The 22,709-nt window shown below is 34.9% G+C and overlaps 1 protein-coding gene across 5 annotated transcripts in view; it reads right to left on the bottom strand.

The window, feature by feature from the left end:
- GRM8 (glutamate metabotropic receptor 8) overlaps nt 1-22,709 on the bottom strand; it is a 316,036-nt gene that overhangs the window by 101,049 nt on the left and 192,278 nt on the right. The window lies entirely within an intron of this gene.

Genomic DNA, 22,709 nt, shown 5'->3' with positions numbered 1-22,709 from the left:
GAGTGTGACAGGAGCTGCCCTAGAATTAGGAACCTCCTGCAGTGCTAAAACACAAATTGATGCTAATCCCTCCTCACCTCCAGCAGGCTAGCAGGTCTTCTTTTTAGTATGCAAAGCCATTTATTATTGGAAAAAAATAGGGTTATTCTTCCTCTGGATATATTTGTTCTTGTTTATTTGTTAGCTTTAGCAGAAAGTGGATTTTGCTTTTATCATTGTTCTTTAAACCTTCATGGAGATTAAACCCTGGCATGCTTTCTGACCACATACTCTAAATCCCTCCAAAACATTTTTGGTGTTGCACCATTTTCATATTTGCTAAATAGGAATGGAACAAGTAAAAGTTAAACCACTAAAGGATCAAGTTTTATTACTTCGACACATGTAAAAATCTAGCAGGCATGTACCTCACATCTGATTTTGGTGATGAGTACAAGTATATGCAAAAACCTACATATTAATTTTTGCTTGAGACAAATGCATTAAAAACCTCATCTATGTACATTTCCAGCAAAGTAGCATTTTTAGGAGCACAAATGCAGTAAATCCTGTGAAAATACACAGCATAAAAGGCAGTTAAGAAAATTATTAATGGTGATATCAGCTCAACAGTAAAAGTGAACCTATTATAAAGTACTTCCTACAGAAATCTAATATGTTATTTTATTTTAAGAATTCTGCCCAAAGAAGCAGACATTGGGCAAACAAACTCTCCTAAAACATCCACCAAAGAATAATTTGCAGCTCCAAAATCTATCTGAAGCAATTTTCAGCCCTACAATTAAACCAGGTTTCATTTCTTTATGTTTCCTTTTTAATTCCCCCTTTGCAGAGATAAAAGGTTTATGACTTTTAGAGACAACTAACAGGATGAAAATGAGAAACAGAAATAAAAAGGTATTTTATAAAAATCTGTTGTACATTGCAGTGGTCCTCAGTTTCAGTTCCTTATGCATCAGGGTGATAGCCTAGCAAATATTTCACATGGAAGGTTTCATAAAAACCCAGACATACTAATTGACACTGAATACTCTCTGAAAGCTCAGATGTTATACACTTACATTAAATTCTAGCCAAGCATGTTCTAGATAAATAGAAATTTTCAATTAACTTGAATAATGAGTAATTAATACTACTTCACTTCCCCCTCCCCAGCCACCCTTGCCCCCCCACCCCTTCTCACATAGGTACATGCCCAATTAGGGTATGATCATCTATATTAAAATTCCCAAGCCAGAAGGGTCCTGAGTATGTAATTTAAAGTGTTTCTGACAAAGGTCTTATTAATTTTAATGATTTTAGTATCACAAATTGGTTATAACAGTTAATAATAATAGTAATAATCATAATATTTTTTTTCTCTTCCTATTTATTTTTATCTTTTTTAACCACAAGAAATATAAAAAGAATTTACCATAGGACTTGCAATAGTGGAGAGCAACTAATTAGGAAATCTAGAATAATATGAGATTTAGAGTAAACAGATGTTCATTATGTTATGATTGATTGGTTGTTTGGTTGTTTGGCTGATTTTTTAAATTATACAGATTTGTAATTGAAAAAAGGAATCATATGATTATTGAACATTACCGATTTGCCTCAAAATCATTGAGCATCACTGTTGAAAAGGAGTAACGTTCCACCACAAGGAAAGAAAATGGTGGTTGAAATCTTATTTTTATTCCGACTAAATTACACTTGAAATATTGCAGTGAATATAGTTCCAAACAGTACCTGAAAACACTGTAGAGATGCAGTGGGACAGCACTGGCCAGGTGTCAATCATTTCACTCATTTGCTAACTCACTGTACTCTCAGAATGTCTGTTACCAACCTTGTCATATTTTCTGTTTTAATTACTGATGAGTAAATTCACTATTTTAATTTTATTCTCTTAATGTTATCAAATGATTAAATATTAAACTACTTCCTCCATTTAAAAATACAGTTTATTCAAGAAATATTATTTATTTTTATTAGATGTCATAAAAAAATATGAGTCCATTGGGACCAGCTGGCCATTGCCAGAAAGGACTGAGGAAAAAAAAAGTTTTCTCATGGAACAATTTTGAAACTGTTAGTCACAAAAAGCAAATTCATGATAATTTTTAGAGAACAGAAGATGTTTCTGCCTTTTTAAAGATCACACCTTAAATGTCATTCTTAATATTGCAAGGTTTGAGCATTTTGGTTTTGACCCTTTTGCTACATCTTACACAATTCTTAAATTTCTCAAAAATATTATATTGTTTAAATAAATTTAGATTTTCCAAATAATTTACCGTATATAGCAATGTGTTATACAGAATAGAGACATTAGTTCATGCCTCCAAGTTTTACCCACATTTCTTAAGGGCATATTTTAAACAACTACAAAGGAATGACACATTTTAATGTAATAATGACAGCTCTCACAGATTTTAATGGTCTTAGCAAATTTCAATAAATGCCACTTTCCCTCACTAAGAGACAATTCTTAATAGGGACAGAGAGAAGATAAAATTAAAGGAAAATTGAATTAGATAAACATGATTCTTATTTTAAAGTGAAAGGAGAGAAAAGCCACAAAATTCAAGGCCAGTTAGTTCAATTTCATCTCCTTACGAGTGGTAGAAGAAATAATTAAACAGTGTTTGAGCCCTCACAAAATAAGAAAGTTGTGAAGATGAGTAACAGTGACGGGGATTCATCAAGAGCAAGTCATGTCAAAATAATTTTTTTTCCTCATGATGGCATGATAGGCCTTTTGGATACAGGAAAAGCAGTGACATTGTCACTGTGCTTCCCTTTAGAAAGCTGTCCCATGCTCTCTCTCATGAGCTTTTGATAAGCAAACTAAGGAAACACTCCCTGGGTGGAATCAGGGAGTGCTGTTATTAACAGTTCGCTGTCAGGCTGGACAAGGGTTTGCAGTACTAGGGTCAGAGTGCATTCATTACATTCTTTAATACTTTAGATAAAGAAATAAAAAGTAAGGTTATTATATCTAGAAGTTGACAGACACCATGCTGAGAGAGTTGCAAATACATTTTTACAAAATAATCTCAACAGGTTGAAGTCTGAAGAAAATTAGGTACCAATAAGGGCAATAGCTGCATTTCATAATAGAAAAATTACCCATTTCATTGCAGAAGGGAAACAACTGGCAGAGAGAAATAGTATCCCACGAGTACCAGTGGTTCTGTCACAAGCTGAACATGACAACTTTCTATGTAAAAATGAAATCTTAAAATTTATAAAGATTATTTTTAAAAACTCTTCCATCCTACCCAAAACAAGCAAGACCTTCAGTGGAATATTATATCCAATTTTGAGAACAGTATTTTAGGAAATATAGGGAACAAGAGAAGCTCCAGAGGAAATATTAAGAAAAGAAAACCTTCAGTAAGTGGTTAAAATAAAGCAGGATGGTTAGGTCAAGAGAAGAAGAGATTGAAGGGCAATGTGATAAATCAAAAATATTCAAAGGTATGAATTATAAGAAAGCAAAAGTTCTTATTTTCGTCCCCTGTGGATTTGAGTTTCAAATAAACAGATAAATTAGGCTTGGCTTGTAGTGAAACTTGACCAGAGCATTTATTCAAGGTCTGAAACGATAAAAATCATGAAATGAACATTTGAATTTTAAATATAGATGTGAGGAGTAATGATGTGAATTCAAAATCACATAAAGCAGGCTTCTAGTAAGGCAATTAAAAATGTTACTCTTCCTTAGACTTAATAGTCTCACGTTACTGCTTAATGTACTGTAAGACTGATTCCATTAAAATGAGAGAAACAAACAAGAAAAATCAAACAAGTAAAAACAAACCCTCAAACCAGCCATCCAATGTAAAAAAAGCCAAAACACCAACCACAGCCCAAACCCTCTGGTTTTCTTTCAGTTTTAAATATTCAGAAACTCTCAATATTATGTGGCTGGAAGGGAAACAGAAATTCTTCAGTTCTTACATTTTAACCTCCAGAAACCTGTCTGACAAGTTTTAAAAGTGATTCTGAATGAGATTTCAGTCATAACCAGACTGCTAACTCAAACACTTCTATGTCTAAAGTGAGCCCAGGGGAAATATGTAAGTCTGAGCAAGAAGTGGTTTAGTTTTGCATCAGAACTCAAGAGTGAAGATCATAAATCTGAAATCAATAGGAATTTTAAATTTAATTATGTCACCTTTTGGTCATCTTTCTATTTTTTTAATGTGTTTAAGCAACTCTTTCATAATGTCTTTCATAAACATTGTTATTAAGTATTTCTATAACCAGAGCAAATATGAAGATACCTGAGCATTATGAAGATACCAGTTTGATGTTCCCTCCTTCAACAAGAGAGCCCCTGTCCTCTTTCAGAAGATTAACTCTTCAAGCCTGCTGATAACAGTGACAGACAAAATATCCAAGAACATCTGAAACTGTCAAGTCTTGACTGCACTGCCAGTGCCAGATTTGCAGTGGGTAAGGAGCCATAAGACAGGCTGTTTAAAGCAGCAACAGTGATTTACAGCTGCTGCTTTCTCTCCTCCCCTCTTTCATTGGGCTCTCTACACTTTCTTCTTGTTTTAGATAGTTCTGACTCTGGAAACCTCAGTGTCCTTTAACAGGAAATGAGAACAATTCTGTTCAGTGGTCAGCTCCTCTCATTTCAGAACTTCAAGGGAAGTTAATGAAAGGGAATAATTTTAACTCTGACTAAAGTTCTTCAGTTGTAAATATCAATATGACACTTTTTTTTAATAAACGTTATGTGTTTGTCAACTGAAACCATATTATGATTTCTACGACTTATGTGTCATCTCTACTGTTTATACATATCTCTTAAGTTCCTTAAAACTTCCTGAAACAAAAGATGTTCAGATCACTGCCTCCAGAAAACCTCTTATATCGTCAAGTTTATTTCTATTTGGTGTCAAAAGAAGTTGTTATCATGCTTATAATGCATCTTAATCACATTTCTGCCAGCTGAGTGCTACTTACAATTCCATTAAGGTGGCCACTAACAATACAGTTAAGATACATGCATAACTTTACAGGGATAACACCACTAAATTCAGTGAATCAGAAGATGGCTTGATTGTGTGCTGCAATTTTATGCCTTAAGAAGATTCTTAACTCCTTGCTTAAATGAAAGTTTATAACCTGGATTTTTAAATTTGACTATATGTTATTTGGTGTTCCTCAAGAAAAGCTTGAAATTCATTTTTCTCCAAGACCATTAAGAGATTTATCAGGTGAAATAAATTATCATGATACCACTGAAACACTCAAGGACTGCACAATAATAATTCTGTATACCAGCACTACTGTGTCTCAACATTTCATCAGAAATATATAATAGATAAAAATCTGAATATCTTTATGTATATTACCTGGCTGCTCCTGTAGAATAAGACATCTATCCTTATCAATAAGGGTACTATTGATAGTAAAGAAGAATGAGGGGTTTTTTTTCCATATAAGGAAAAGTCCATTTAGCAATGTCCTGTAATTTCTAGAGGCAATAATTACCATATCCTCTTCATACACATGAAAAACTCAAGTGCTTCAGTAACACAGAAGAGTCTTAAACCAGATAAAAAAAAGTGATACCACTTCCTTTTTTCATCTATTTTACGAGATGTGGGAACTCAAAATGTCTCTCAGACATTTTTAGAGGTTCCAGGCCTTGGTCAGAGGCATTCTAGACCCCGGCAGGAGCTGGAAACAGCTGTGATTTCGAGTTTGAGCCATGGAATGAATTACCAACTTTGAAGGTGGAACAAGCAGTCACAAAATGTTAGATAGTATAGTAAATGTAGTCACAAAGTAGAAGGGAAATTTTTTTAATATCGTACAGGGGGGTTTTAGCACCTGTACAGGGGGGTTTTTACTTTGTACATGAGGGTCAGAAGTTCTAAGATGGAGGAAAGTGGGCTGATCCTGTTCTTCCTCCTTCTTCTTTCTTACCTCTATGTTCTTGGTGATGTTGGCACTCACAGATTAGTTTAGAGTAGAAAAGCACTTGGTAATATAGGTAGTAGGTATTAGGGAATAATTGTAAACATATTATATGTAATATATCTTATAAAAGATAGCAGCAGCCCTGGGTGGGGAGAAAGAAGAAGACACTGGACAGTCAGGGTGTCAGGAGTGTGTGTGTCTCTGCCTGGGCCGTTGACCAAACAGCCACAGCCGGAAAACATAATCTGTTAGATAACTAGCAATAAATTGTCTTGAGACCAAACAAGAGACTACAGACCTTTTCTTTAGAAGCACGAATTAGAAGAGAGACTTCACCACCACATGAAACCCCAAACCAAACCCAGGGTTGTCACATCGAGGAAAAAGAAAAACAGCCAAGGGAAGAGGAATGACAAGGAAAACAGAGCTAACAGAGGCAAATTGCTTAGTGCTTTTAGGGTTCTGCTTGTGTATAGCCTGTGAACCCCTTCTGGGATAGCCAGGGACTTCTGGGAACTCCTGGGGGAATGTCAGGGCACCTGCTTGATCAGGAAAAAGCATCCATGGGGCCTGTGGCTTCCAGCATCTTGAATGAGGCTATTAATGATCAAAGTGTGCTTTGAGCTTTGAGCAAGGAGAGACAAGTATCCTTTCAGTAGGAGCTGGGAGAGGTGAGCCTAAGGGCCAGCCCTGCCTGCAGCTGAAGAGAGAATATGTGTGCCACAGCAGGGGGAGTGACACAGCATGTGGCCCGCACACACCAGAGCAGCTACCCCAGCATATCAGATACCAAGCCCCCAAGGGATGATGGTGCATCTCTGCAGGGCACTGACTGAGGGGCCATCCACCAAGTAGAGGGGAGCTGTGACAAAGCAGGGGCAAGAAAGGTCTGTGCTTATTTGGTGCAGAAATAGACTTGCAGCATATCCAAGTCAGAAACTTAACAAATGCAGGAAAAAAGTTCCTTCTCTGATGCAAAAGGGTCAGTGTGGTGGTAGCAGAAGAGGTGCTGAGTCTGAGCAGCACACTGAGGAGGTGATCCTCTCTGTCTCCTGAGCACTGGTGAGACCACAGCTGGAGCACTGTGTCCAGTTCTGGGCTTGACAGTAAGAGACATACACATACTGTAGTGAGAACTTAAAAAGGTCACAAAGATTATAAAGGAGCATCTCTTATGCAAGAAGCCAAGAAAGCTTAGACTTTTCAGCTTAGACTTTTCAGCTTAGAGAAGGGAGCACTTATCAGTGGGTATAAACATCTTATTGCATGGAAGCAGACTCTTCTCAGTCATGCCCAGAGCAATGAGCACATTCCAAACCAGAGCAAGTTATGTTCAAGTATAAGAAAAAATCAACAACTTTTCAGTGTGCAAGAATCCAAACAGTGGAATAAGTTGCTCTGAGAGCAACCTCAATCCCTGGAGATATTCCACATTCAACTGGATACAGACCTGAGTAAGCTGCTCCTGTAGCTGTCTAGTCTGAGCAGAGAGGGTTGTACTAAATACCTCAGGGGACAAGCCTGGTTTTGTGAGCAGTAACTGTTTCTGAGATCTAGTGATACCAGACTTTCAGAAAGCTGCAAATTATCAATCACAATGACATGTTATTTGCAACCATTTAGCTGCACCACCAGGCCACAGGCAATACTTTTTGATGACACAAGAATGGAAGATGACCCATGAAACACCTGCATTATTAATTGTTGTCAGTCTGGTGAAAAGGCTTCAGGAACTCAGCCCTCAATAGCTTTATGTTGGAAGAACTAATAAAGAGTCAGGCATTTTAAAAATCATGCCTGTAGTCAAGGCACTCAAGATGTGTGTGATTCATATGTTTATTCTGGCATGGAAGTTTATAATATTTTCTCTTTAGAAGTAAGATTGACTAATTAAATAGCTGCAGACATGTATAAATGGAAATAAATATCTTTGTAAAAGTGCAGCTCTAGATTATAATTAGAAACTAGTGCATCATTTTCTTCTAATTTTGAAAGCACATAAAACATAGGTGAAATAAAATTCAGTTTACAATGACTCTTGCAGTTTAAGCTGAGCCAACAGATGAAGAAGTAGAAAATACAATACATGTAGCAGGTCCAATGAAATTAAGAAAAAAATTCATGCAACACAGAGAGAGTGGAAACCTTTATTAAAATTTCACAGATCATGTATGTTACAGATGGAGATATTTTCTAGCCTTAAGGATTCTATGATTCTATGATAATGCAGAAAATATTACCAGAAATAACATAAGTCATTTTAAGTAAAAGAGACAAATTTTTTCAGAAGTGTTTGAAAAGACATGCTTCCCAGAATGAGATTGGACAGGTAAATGTGGAAAATTTTACAAAAATTATATAACTTTAGGATATACACAGTGGAATGGGCTGCAAAAATCTTTTGATAGTCATTTTCCTCATTCCTGTGAACTACTCTTTTTGGATTCACTTAGTAATTAATTGCTGTCCTCACTAGATGCTAATACTGCAGCAGAAATTTACAGAATAAATTGTGCCAGTGCAAATGAGGCAGTGATTGGCAGGCCTTTCTTAATTATGGCAGTAGGTTTAGCACTTGTGTTAATCTGAAATTCATTAACATGTCTCCAGATACCACTAGTTAAATCCAGTTTGCCAACAGGCAGAGTCAGCTCTGAAATTAGTGCTTCAGAAAACCTTGTTTATTGCCTGATGTCCTTTGAAAAAAAATCACTAAGGTCAGGTTTCCTGACATACTGTTTGACTGGATTTCCAAAATAATTCCATTATATTCTCAAGAGGTAACTCTAACCACACAAAACCTAGAATGAGGCTTGTGCCAAAATCACTTATCTACAAGTAAATCTCTTATTTCTTCAAACAGATTCTTAATTCCTCCTTTTATGCTTTATTGATGTTCAATAGTTATTCTATCCATACAGAAGTCTCTGTAGATGAAACACACAGAAGTGAAAATGAGGATAAAAGCTACATAAATTTTTCAGAAATGGATCATGCCAAAAATCCTGGTGTCTTCCTTTGACAGACATTATTTACTTATTTACAAGGAAAGCTTGACAGATACCATCTCTCTGGATTTCAGAAATGTATTCCATAGGAGATGACTGATTGAAATTGAAAAGGTAGGGATGAGAAGCCAGATTGTAAAGTGGATCAAAAAGAAGATCAAACGGTTGTACTAAAAGTGTCCTGGTATTGGTAGGTTTCCTGTGCAGTTCTTCAAAGTCTATTTTGGAAAGTTTTACTATTTTCACCAGTGACTATGCCCTCAAGGGGGAAAAAAATGCCTTTTTGGGATATACATGCACTAAAGAAATGCAACTATAGCACTATTATGGATGCGATACATGGGCAACATGGTATAAGATTAAACACCATATGGCAGAATTAGGATAATCTCAGGGATTGAGACAGTAAAAATAAAATTACATGTGTATCCTGAGGCATTTACAGGTTAATAACAGGAATTATGTTAAGAGTGCTGGTGTTTCTAGAAATGAGAGAAGAGAAAATGTGTAACAGTTCAGGTAAGTCTCACACTAGAGTCCTGCCTTTCTCTTCAGTCTCTTTCTTCAGGCAAATTAGGGATTTATAATCTACCTTTGTAATGTCATAAAATTATTTTAATCTCTAATATAATTACATTGGGGTACACTATGTTATACAAACTTCTATCCAGTCTTATTGTGTAGATCTTCCTTCTTAGAATGACAGAGCACTAAATCTAGAAATGATTTTATATAGATCTCCTCAGATCCCTGAATAGGCCATCATATAAAGCCATGAAAGACAACCTGTCATTAAACTTTTTAATTAATCTCTTCTAAACCTACCATCCAGCTTTCTGTACACATCTCCATTCTTACTTTTTCACTTGTATATCAATTGATTTTACATATATTTCTTAGAATATGCTGCATTTTTTCTTGGAAATGCTTGGTCATTTTGCACTGTGTGGACAGATGCTGTAAAGATGGAAAGGGTGAATGCTATAGAACAGTCTATTTTATAATTAATTTCCCCATCTCATTTCTCTAGACATGATTATCAAAGTTCCTCCCTTTCTTAGCAGACTGTTGACAAATGGCAGCTGAAAACTAACATTATCTCTTTGGGCTCCCCAGAGCCTCCAGAATTAAACAGAAGATTCCTCTGCCACACTCTGTCCTTTTCCCCAGGTAACTTCTCCAGTTTGCTTAAGTTCCAAATAATAAATAGCTTTGTAACTACTGTTGCATGCTCCCAAACATTTCTTTTTTGTTTGTTTAATGTTTAGTTCCCCAGCTTTGTCAACCCCTGTCATTTACTGTCAGAATTATTTTTCTAAGTGTATTACAGACATGAAAACATCTGCATTTACATCTTTTTATCCACCAATACTTCCTACTAGTTTTGGTAGGCCTTCAATAACCAATTTTATTTTTATTTTTCCTAAACTGTTTTTTCATCTTCCTTTCCCTTTGTAAGCTTTTTCAAATGGCAGATTATTTTCAGTTTTAAAGGTTTTCACATTGGTATAATTTAAAATCTTGTTTCATAAGATGCATTTAAACAATCTTTCTTAAGATTAACAGTTTTATCTGTAAGGAGATTTTAACACTTCATTATGTCTTAATTGGTCTATACAATCTCTGTGCATGCAGGAAAGAGTTCTATGTGGATTGCTTTTCCTTTGATTTCTTTTAAAGCAGACACAAATAATAGTCTAATTCTATTAATATATAATTTATGGTTATTATTACTGCATTTGTTACTGATAATTACATTAATATCTCTCTGCAAAACAGTGTTATGATATTACTTTTTGCACATATTCTGACTTTCTGCCATTTCTTTTTTTATTTTATTTCTTAGACATCTTTCAGGTGATTTACAATAAAACTCATCACTTTATTCCTAGCTTCTATCCTTCAGCTCAATTTTTCTCTAAAAACACAGAGTAATATTGCAGTCTTCTGACATGTTTTTAGACATAGATAACTAAAACTTAAAGAGTTTTATAGATTTTCTCTGTTGTCCTTGGAGGCATCTATACAGAGCAATTCATCTGGCATATTTTAGAGAATTAAATGATGTGGCAAACCATGCCCCACTAAATGATTTCTCACCATTCACTCTAAAAGCTCTGTAATCAACTAGTTCATGTGTAGACAGCTGCACTCATCACATCTAATGTGAAACAAATTGAATTCTGTTCCTACTGTTTGGCTATTTGAATAGCTAAAGTCTCTGTGCTCTGTATTATTCCATTTCTATACTTGTCCCCTCTTTCACGGCATCTAGTTGCACACACAAAATAAGGCAAGCCCAATACATCACAGTGTTATGCTATGACCTTTCACAATGCTAAGAAAAACTGTACCTTTTATCACCTACATCCTCATGTGTCTGTACTGTTTCTGTTATTTCTCATGGAGAAAAACAAAAAAAGAAATACCATATAAGTAGTTCTTGTCTCTAATCTATTCTGTTCAATATTTGTAGTGTTTCAATCTGCTGAAGTTATAAGCCCTTCTGTTTTTCTGTGCCTAACCTTATTACTTTCCATTTCCTAGCAACAAATCATATGGTTCAGGAACAAGCATTTGACCCTGTTCTATAGGAATCATGTTCATTTGTTCTCACCCTCAATGCTTTTTCCACAGTCTTCTACTATTGTCAGGTTTCATCATCCTTCAACATTTCCCTACTCAGAAATCCTTTTGTTACATATCTATCCAACAATTCATACCAAGATGTGTGCTCATACCTATTTAATACTCCATTAGAAACCATTAACAAGTCAGGACCATGAAGATAAAAGATTTACATTTTTAGATTTTTTTTTTTTCATTGATCTGGTTGTTATTGATTCTGACAGAGATCTCTGAAGGAGGACAAAGAAGCAATTGTATCAGTAGCAAAGAAGAAAATCTAAGAGAATTTATAGCCATCTTTACAACTTTCGAAGTGGCAGATGGACATACAAAATCAAGAAAATAAAGGTAGACAGATCTGTATTAATTTTTCATATATGATCCTTAATAAAAGACCTGTGTATAATCTTGGAAGACACAGAGGCCCATGAGAATAATTCCCTTTTTTGATCACCTCACATTTAGCCACTATACATTGACATTTACAAGGTCTGTGTTACCACAGACTCCAAGGACTTCACAATCTGAAAATCATCTATACAAAACAGGATTACATTTTTACAAGACAAGTAACAATAGGAAAGGCCGGGCTTCAGATGACGTTTTTAGTGACCAAGATCTAAATTTAATTATCTAAGAACTGTCCATGTGGCACCAATTTGCATCTCTGTTACAGAAGCACCAGCATTTACATTCCCCTTTCAGAGGCTCCTTAGCCCAACCAGTGAAGCACACAGCTTCTTCTTCACCCATATTGCAGCTTGGATCCAAAACTGAGAGGCACACATTTTTTGCCTATTTCTCTGATCTGAGTTTTCCCCTCTGGACAGAAATCAAGAGAAATGCAGCTACAAACTCACAGGGATCCTGGATGCTGTAGGAGGCAGCTCAGCTCTGCTGTCACAGCAGTACCCTGGTATAAGGGAGCCCTGCCCTAACACAACTGCCAGTTGTGTCTATGTCCCGTGCCATAATTCACTAAAGCACTATATCTACACTACACTTTATGCCTTCATGTTTGCTGTGCAAATTGAGGCATGCATTAGGAACTTGAATTAACAACTTGAGTTTAGAAACATCTGCTTGAACATTACTTTCTTTATTTTACACATCCCTCAGAATTTTCTGTTTCACTGTACAAGGTTTAGAAGAACTCAGTCTTGAAACAAGAAATTTATTAAAACCATGTGCATTTTATGCTTGGGTAAGAAAGAAACCTTGCCTAAACACAGTGTGCATAAACAATCTCCCTTGCTGGTAAAAAATGGTGGAAGTGACAAATAGAAAAAATTAACAGTGTTTGAGCTGCAATTAGTCCCTGCATAAAGGAGGATCAATACAACAATTTGTAACTATCAAAAGCTGGAGCATTTAAAAGCCAGCTGGCTTGGCAGAAACCTTCCCGCAGTGGCTGTATGTCAATATAAGGATTATTTTCGAGCACCCTTAGTTGTTTTTCTCGAACATGATAAGCAGTGGACTCTAATATCCTGAGGCTTTCTCTTCAGATCTCTGGGTAAGACTTGGAAGAACCACACCAGAGACTGCACTAAATTAGCCTTTCAAGTTTGCACAGTTTGGCATGTTTTGAGAAGTCTAACTGCCCTGTAGCTGCATAGCCTGCATGCAGATGATGACTTGAGGTTCCATATATCATTTTTTGCCTTCCCTTAAATGCATAATTATCCCCAAAAAGTGGGACACAGCTACCATAACTGGCCATATTACGAATTGTGACTTGATGCTACCTAGGGATATATTTATAAAATGTGATTTTGTGTGACACAGGAGCATTGTCAATACATTTTTGTCTCTCAAATCAGGATCAAGCTATATTGGAGCAAGTCCAGGGTAGTTCTCGGGTAGCTGAAGAATTATACAGGAAAGCCAAATATTGATCCAGCTAGAGTTCAGGGTGAGCAATAATGTATCTTCTGTGATTGTATCTGCCTCCTTGCCCTTACAGTCAAAAGAAAGAAATCTATTACTTAGGTCTCCATAAGATACAGAATTTTGCATTTTTTCTCATCTCAAAGAGTTTGATGCATATATGTGAGTATATGTATGGCAAACCTTGAGAAAAAAGGAATTCTGAGCAGGTAGCAGAGTACAGTGCATGGGTGATATATAGCTACCTCCTTTCCACCAAGTCTCTACAAACTCTATCCTCTGTCTGCCACAAGTAAGACTCCCTTGTCTTTCCACTGAAAAACATACAGCTCCCAGGGAAATATTCATTTAGTGAATGTCAAAGAGTATCTCTTACTATGTCTTAGGGTGATTTTATGATGTTTTTATCCCCAGTTGTCTGTTTTGCTTATGCTAGATATTGTTTCATGCTTTTAAGATTAGATTGGAGAGCAAAAGGGTGGAGAAGGAAAAGCAGTGGAATATTTTTGCAGCTGTATTCAAAAACATAGAGATAAGAGCTTCAGTTTATTCATTTTCTGATGTTTGTGAATACTTTTCTTGTTAAATAAACAGTTTTTTCTACTTCTCTCAAAGGAGATTTACCTCTCGAACTGGCTGGGGGAAGGGCCGCTTGAATCTGCTTTCTAGAGGAACCCCTTTGAAAGTTCCCTCCCTAAATTTTCCTCAAACCAGAACAAATACATGGTGCTGCTCTTCTACTCCTGCAAATAAACATATGTGGCAGAGAGCACATCTATAATCTCAAGATATTTTTTATTCCTCAGACAGCTCAGGTAACCACTCTGTTATTAGGATGCTTTCCAAGCTCTTAGGAACTATCTTCTAATACACAGCAAGTGGAACACCCAAACTCAAAGCTACATCTAAATTACTAGATTATACCCATAATAAAAATAAGTAATTTTAAATGCAATTTTTTTCCTATATGTTTGCTTGCCGGTTGACCTGGCTTTTGGTTTTTCTTATCTTTTTAAGAATCCTTTAGAGCTTGTTAAGTGATAGCTTTTCAATAGCTGGTGTCCAGTATGGTTGATGAACACTGGTATTCCAGACCAAATAAAATAAACAATAAATTTTCTATCAAATATAGTATGGTTGAAACTTTATAGACCTAATGTTGATAAACATAATATTTCTGAGATCTTCTGGTTAGAATATAGACTTTTTCATTTTTTCAACTAAACAATGAACAGATAAAATTTTAATATCTACTTTTCAAGAAATATTTGTACAAACTGATGATGCTGCTCCCTTTCTGAATGTAAAATAAAAAGGGTGAGTCATTTCAATTCAGTTAAATACTCAAACAATCTCACAGCATTCAGGTTGGCTCATTGGGTTTTAATTCTTCCAAGCATTGGAAACTTCTGAACAGTAGTAACTAGAATCAATTTCTGTCTTCTGTGATATTGAATACAATTGTGCTTGTAGGACAAGATCACAGACTAAAGATAAAATTATTGCAATCATCCTCTAAGAATATTTTTCCTTGATTAATTCAACCTGAATAGATCAATTTTCTACTTCTTTATTGTTTGTTATATTGGTAAATTCTAGTTACAAATGTCTTGAGCAACTCTGAATCCTTATTAACTTTAAGTTAAAACATGTGGGAAAATATTACAAGGAGATATGTAGTTAGCATATACGTAGAATTGCAAATACAGAAGAGTACTGCAGGAACAGACATAACATTTTGGGTCTAATCTCTTCAACATAAAACATAATATGCTATGTGGCCAAAATTATTGGATACTTTAATCCTCATAAATAATAAGAAATATTTCCTTTGCTGGATTAGAAAAGCTTCTAAGATACACTGTCTTCCACATACTTAATATTTTATACTATGAGATTCGCTTTAACCAGCCATTGAGAAAACCTCTGGCTTGTAGCTGACTGCAGAAAACACAGAAGCAGGGGAGTGTCTATGGTGCCTAAATGCAAATGAACAGATTCTCTCTGGCAGCCCTGAGTGGTACCAGCCTTCCCCAGTTATATGAAGAACAAGACACTTACATTGGAATTACATCGGAATTCACCAGCTTCTGAAATAGGGAAACTAATTGGCCTGCAAAGGATGAACTGAATCCTGTCTCTTTCCTCTTGAATACCTTGCTTAGTTTCCTCAGATTCTCCCTGGTTTTGCTTAAGGTCACATCTGGTAACATCTAACTTGCTCTTGAATCCAGTATTCCTTTGATTATACACCCGAACTTGGTCGATTACTGCTTAGTACATCTCCCTAGAGCAGGAAAACTAAACAGTGTCATGTGATGATGCCAATAATGTCTATAAACTATCAAAATATTCTCTCTTCACTGTAATTCCTATGATATAGTATTTAGCCTACATGATTTCACTGCCATTCCTTTTAATATGAAGAAATTTTTATTTTTCCCTTTATATTAGAATGCAAGATTTATCAAGATACTTTCACTGACAGTGACCCTCCGAAATAATTACTCTATGTTTTGAGATTGTCACTTACAGGCCATTACTAGATTATCGATAGATAACTTTTTTACATAAATTATTTATAAATTGCAGCTTATTTATACTATCAAATGCCATTAACAAAATCTTTTCCCTTTTTTCTTCTATATTCTCTCCAACGTGTCTTATTTAATGTTTAAGTAAATGTTGTAAGAAAATAAAAAGGCTCATATTATTCAGTTACAGAGGTATTAAAGCCAATCCATTTCCTCTCACATCTGTCCTGATGGCATGCAGAATAGCTGGATTCCCAAATAGGTCATATATCAGTAAGTGGGGAAAATCAGAAATTTGTAAAAACATTCTCATTTGATTTGGTAAATTTAAGAGGAGATTTTAAATCTAAACATTCAAGTTAGGAAGCTTTCCAAGATACTGTTTTCATCAAAATATATGTCAGGCCTTCCTGTCAGGATATCTGAAAGGCTTAAAAATGCTACAGAACTGACACGGTGTTGTTTCCTACACAGACTAAAAGGTAAAAATCCCCAAAATTTCTTTGCAGTCAGATACTTTTTTTGCTTGGAATGGCAAGGGTTAATTTGTTCTGCCTCTTTGCTACAGCTTGAGTTTTTCACTTGATCATAGTAGAAAGGATATCCATACTTATCAGGAGATGCAAATCAATTTTCATTGAGTAATGAGAGTAGATCCTTTATCACCATCCCTAATATATTAATTATTAAAATACCTTATGAATTAGAGCTTGTTTCTCAAAACAGAATTGACCTCAGTCAAGTTCTGCATCATGAATTTTGTATGTGGAGCATATATATTGCTCAATTAATCAGTACTTAAGATCTGTACATAAGCAAAAGTACAGCTATAAATTGCACTTGCTTTTAGGTTCCAGATTCTTATTTCACACCAATAATTTTCTTAATCACTGATTTTAATCACATGGTTTTGTGGTGTACCTCAGAATCACAGCAGCTTCAAGCTCTGATTGCTGAGCCTGCTTACATTATGGCCGTACATTACTTAAATCCATTAAGAGTGATTTAGATCACTCTGCAATTTTAGTTTCTTGTACAGCCACCTGGATTAATTCCATTAAAATAATTAGCATGCCAAAGAAGAATTTATTTGAAATCATTCCTTGTTAATTCCCAATAATAAGTTAACACTGGTAACAACTCTTTAATTTATTCAACATAAAGGCTTGGGAAATTGGACATCAGGTTTCTTTGTTACAAGTGGTGTTCCCTAGCTCTCAATGCATTTGCAAACCAAGTCAGACACATGTGAAACTATGACAAAAGTACATGAAAAGAATTTTGAATTTATTTTTATTAACTCATTTCTATGTTTGTTTCAGCTTTAGTCATGTTTTCAAACATTTCTCTGTACCACCAATATTTCTAAAAAAACTACATAGAATTATGACATGTGATGTAGGTATGACAGAAAAAACATCACAGATATTAATAAAACTCCAGCATACATTTCCTCTGCCACTCCCACTTCTGCAACTGAAAGCTTTATCTATTTTTTAGCACAGTACAGATTAGTAAAACAGATGAGTAAAACTCACTACCACAGTGAGTCCTAGCAAGGCCAGCAGAGTTCTGCCCTTCCCAACTCGTTAATCTTATTTATCCATATCTGATCTACTCATCTGCTATTATCTCACATTATGCTTAGATAGTTTTTTGACCCTATCAGAATATGGTACCAGTGGCATCCTATGATCCGAAGTGTCTGACAGTTAAAAGTTCTAAAATATGAGCTGCCTATAAGAACTCATAACTTGCAAAAAAATTCAAGACGTGCCCAATTTAAACTATTTTCAAAAGGTTTTTTTTATCTCTATGGGTAATTGTAGACTTGAGAGGAGGAATTTTAAAAACCTGAGTGAGGAGCATAGCACCAGTACATTTTAAGGGGGACATTTAATTCTATTGTGCTTAATATCTCAAAAAGCGTCAAAACTTATCATCCTGAAAGTTAACCATTTTAAAGCTTCTGATTTAATGATAAATAATGATTTGAGAATGCAAATTTTGCACTCAGTGAAAGAATAAAGCTTTCTTGAAGAAAACATTTAAAACAGTCTGAGCTGAATATTAAGTCAAGAGAGTTCTGCAGATTGATGTCTTAGCAACTTCACAAGATAGCAGAAGAAGATTAATTTTGTAAATGGCTGATTCCACAATAATGATTCTCTAGAGGGTTCAAAATTTTTTATGAAAAATCTCATTCTTCTGGGGTTTCCTTAAACGTTCTGTATTGATGCTATTTCTCAGGAAAAAAAAATATTCCAATGTAGAATGATCATTAATTGTTATTTTAGTTGACATCTTATTTTGAATTAGCCTGCTGGCTTCTGTTCTTTTATTCTCATTCTCTGGTATTACTCTTCCCTTTCAGGATAATTTTTTTTTTATATTCCCTTTTGAAATGGGGTTAATGCTGCAGTGTGTCTCTGTGTGTTCAGCCAAAATTAATCTTTCCTCAAAGGCATTAAATTAACATATCTAAAAAACAAATAACAGCAAGGCTTTCTCATCCACTCAGACTATGAAATTAGTTCTGGAAGAATAAAGTAAAGCATTGTAAAGTGCGGTTAGGTGATAATATTTTTCTTTCTTTCAAGTCCAGATAATATTATAGAATCCCAGCAAGACTGAGGTGGGCAGGGAACTATGGAAATCACCTAGTTCAAACCCTCTTTTTAGTGCAGGCTCAGCTAGAGGAGGCTGCCTGTGTCCCGCCAGGTTTTGACCGTCTCCAAGGATGCAGATTCCATAACTTTTTTTAGGCAGCTTGTTCCAGTGTTATTGTAGATTTGTGACAATATCTGAGAAAGGAACATAGTTGCTGTACTTTGTCCAGAGAAGACCAAAGAAAATGTTGCACACTTAGAATATATTTCAAGTCTTTTCTTTACCATGAAAGGGAAGTGATGTTGCAGTGACCTGAAGAGGCAGATAACATTTACCTAAGCACTGATGGCAGAGGGGAGTCGGTGCTTCCACCTATTCTCTGCTCCATTCTCTATTATCCCTCCTTGCATAAAAAAAAGTCAAATTAAAAAGTATCCCTATTACTTCTCAGGAAAAGTAGTCCACTAAAGCAAGTAAGATGTCTCTTTTCAAGTATGTGAGTAGAGGTCAAGTGCTACCCTTACCTTTATAAGTTTAAAACTCATATTGTTACATCTGTAAATACATTTTGTTACAGAGTTACATATATCCCTAAAAGTTCTAAATTATGTAAATATAAATACAAATATAGGACTAAAGGTGGGCAAAAAACAGCTACCCTATACTGGCTATAAAGAGAGAGCTAGGGAGGAGAGACGAACACAAACAAGAGAGGTGGAGGGAAGAGAGCTTTATTCCCATCCAAGAAATAGCACTGTATTTCTTTGCCTGGAAGGAAATACAAAGATAAATCTTTTTCTTAAAATGAAAACAAAACCAGCTTTGAAACACTTCCATATACTACAAATGCATGTTCAAGTCTTGTTCCTGCTAACTGATGAGCACTTATGTTGAATTCAACAGAACACTTCTCATGAGGCACTCAGCACATGCCAGGGTAAAAACGCTTATAAAACACCTGTTTTTTTTGTAGACAGAATAATGAGGTTAAATAGAATGAGAACACTAGAATAATGTGATGGGAGAACATATTGAATCATACCACAATTACACTATTGTGCATACCACCATTTCTAAATCTAATTAACACAAAAGCTCTTCTCTTTACAAAACTTTAAATACAAAACACCAGTTTTTCATAAATATCTCATTTGGATACAAAAAGCAGTAGGAAAAATCTTTCAAATGTGGCAAGTTATTAAAATAAGAACATCTCAAATGATAATATTCACTTTTTGCCTGGGAAAAAGAAAGATAAACAGAACCATGAAACTTTCAAAAATTGATCAAAGAATATATTAATTGACCAAAGAAACAGATGAGTCATGATCTACTAAAAGTAACCATTAAGAATCCAAGGTACTAAGTATGTCATATCATAGAATACTGCTTTTCTATTTTCATTTGAAAATACTTCAGGTGTACACAGTTATAAGCTGTACTAATTGCATGTTAAAAGTTTCTTTTCCTGTTAAATTAAATTAAAATTTTAAAATGCCAATTATAAATGAAAATTAATTGAGCCTAGAGACCATTCTGTCCTAGTTGTCCTGTGAAAAACACAGGCAACAGTAAAACAGGAATCTGCAGTTAGCAGCAACTCACACCTTGTGTGCAAATAAATTTCTTCATTTCTACTACCAATCAAGTTCTGTCCCATTTAAAATCATTATGAACTAGGAGTTTTTCTACATTTAGCATACAAGTGAAAGAATATCTAAGCAGAAACAAATGTCTTATCAATCACATCAGTTCAATGTGCACTGGTGGTTATGGTCACACTTCAGTCATGTAAATTAAAATAAACTAAGTAAAGAAAAATAAATTACCTTCAAAGAGATTTCTTGTAATCTAAAGCAAATAAATTACTCCCATAAACAGAAGAATGTCTGTTTTCTCACCTCTTCAAATGCCCTCCATAAGACAAACAGGGATCCTTCAGAATTCAGATCACACTTTGAGGTGAGAACCACTAACTTGAATGTGTCAGCTGGACTTGAACCTGCTCACCACTACATGAGTGAAGAGGAATATATTGAATTGAGGTGAGAAGTTGGTTTAATAAGTGTAAGGGTAGGATCATCTGGAGAAATTAATATTGAAGAAAAGGAAAAAACTGCTGGTCTCAAAAATGACAGTTACTTCTTGGTGTATATATATATATATTTTTTTTTAATTGTGAATATGATTATATATTGTTGTAATTGACTACTCAGAAAAATTTGGAGGAGTTTCCACCCCTGTAGCTATTTAAAACCATTGGTTGGGCGTGGTCCTAAATAACCTGATTATGCTGATCCTGAACTAGGAAAAGGGTTAGAGTATGTGGAGGTCCTTGACAGCTTCAGATGGGCTGTGATCCTCTGATTGCTAGGGTAGAAAAATGGTATCTTGAATAGCTAAGAAAACCAGGATTTTCCTTTTATTTATCAGTTAATTTTTAATATAAGACATTATTATTGATTGAGGCTAGGATGTATATCAAAACTGACACACAGCATTACTATTTACTCCCAGCACAGGAAGTCTTGTAACCTATGTAAAATATTCACCACTGTCAGACACAGCAGCTGTGCTGCCCTGAAGAACAGGAACTTTGGATTAATAGGAAAAAGCAAAGTGTTTAAGACCTTCTTCTTCTTCTTATGCCTCTGAATGCATGACTAAGAAAATAAAATGTTTGGGCATATAACACACCAAAAAATTGGTACACTGGTACAAAATGTGGACTAGCCTCGTACAGGGAATATTAAATATATCCCATGGAGCAGAAAGTTAATCTAAAATAAATGTTTCTTTTTCTTCCTTGATTTTTTCCTTTCTCTTTCAAAATCAAATACATTTTCCTTAGTGTCCAGAATGCTTTCATTTCCGTTCACTGTCATACTTAGAGTCAGCAACAGAAACCATGACAGGTATTGATGAAATATAATTACCTAGGGAGTGGAAGCTTCCATATAAAAATGTACAGCTTATCTTATTATGCTAAACTTTCATGCTCACCAAATGAAAATAGATCACTTTATACTTTAAAAGCACAGACCCAGAAAAACATCTACTGGAAATATAGGTAATTATCACTGCCAACCTTACAATATGCTGCCTACCTTTGTCATCATCAGAATATTTCCTTTTCCAGCAACGTACTATGTTCCAGGTATTCTTTAAAATCACTAAAGAATCATTTAACTTTATATTCCTGGAGGCAGGGATTCCCTTTTCATGAAAATTGCATAGGAAGAAAAAACTGTGAACTATAACCAACATTCATATCAACCAAGTGGTCTGGTTTATTACCTAAAGCAAAAAAATTTCCACTCAGTAGTTAAATTCAAAAAGACCTTGTATTTTTCAAAAGTGATTGCAGTTGAGGTCATTGGAATAAATTGTGACAGAGGGTGCTTCTCTCTGCATAGTTAGAAAGCATGTGTAGTACATGAATTACCACCAAGTAAGGAAAAAAATTCCAACCAAAACAGAACAAAGTACATAATTCCATTTCATTATAAAATAATGGAAAATATTGTCTATAAAAATTATGAATTCTAATGAAACAATTTAGTGTTTTGGCAACTTTATTTCACCATCAAGTATGTGCCACAAATTTCAAATTTGCATTAATCAATTAATCCTCTTTGTTATTGGCTTGTACCGCTAACAGCACAAGCACCTGTAACAACATTTTCCCAGCAGGCAGATCCCAGCTCCATAGAATATTAGTGTTGTTTAAAAATATACATTGTAGTTGTATTAAAGCTCATTAAATTACTGAGTCAAAAACAATGAAATGAAAAAGAAGTTGGAACTGCTAGTGAGCATTTTAATTGAAATTTAAATATGTAAATCAAAAGTAATTTCACTATTTATGTAGGAAATTATTAATTAATTTTAAAAGGAGATTTTCAAAAGGTTATTTTTTTTAATTTTTTTCTCTTGGAAACACATAAGCAACCACTATCAAATTATTTTCTCACTATCGGTAAGATTGTATGAGTCCTCGATTTGTCTCCATAATAGCAGCTTTTCACTGGAATGTTTTGATTGACAGAGTCATATTTTTAACATCTGCCTCTTTTGGGAGCAGCTTAATGTTAGGATGAAAAATGTT

This window comes from Lonchura striata, chromosome 5 (genome assembly GCF_046129695.1).
Source record: "Lonchura striata isolate bLonStr1 chromosome 5, bLonStr1.mat, whole genome shotgun sequence".
NCBI lineage: Eukaryota > Metazoa > Chordata > Aves > Passeriformes > Estrildidae > Lonchura > Lonchura striata.
Note: the sequence above shows the minus strand (reverse complement) of the source record. Positions and strands in the feature narration are given on the sequence as shown.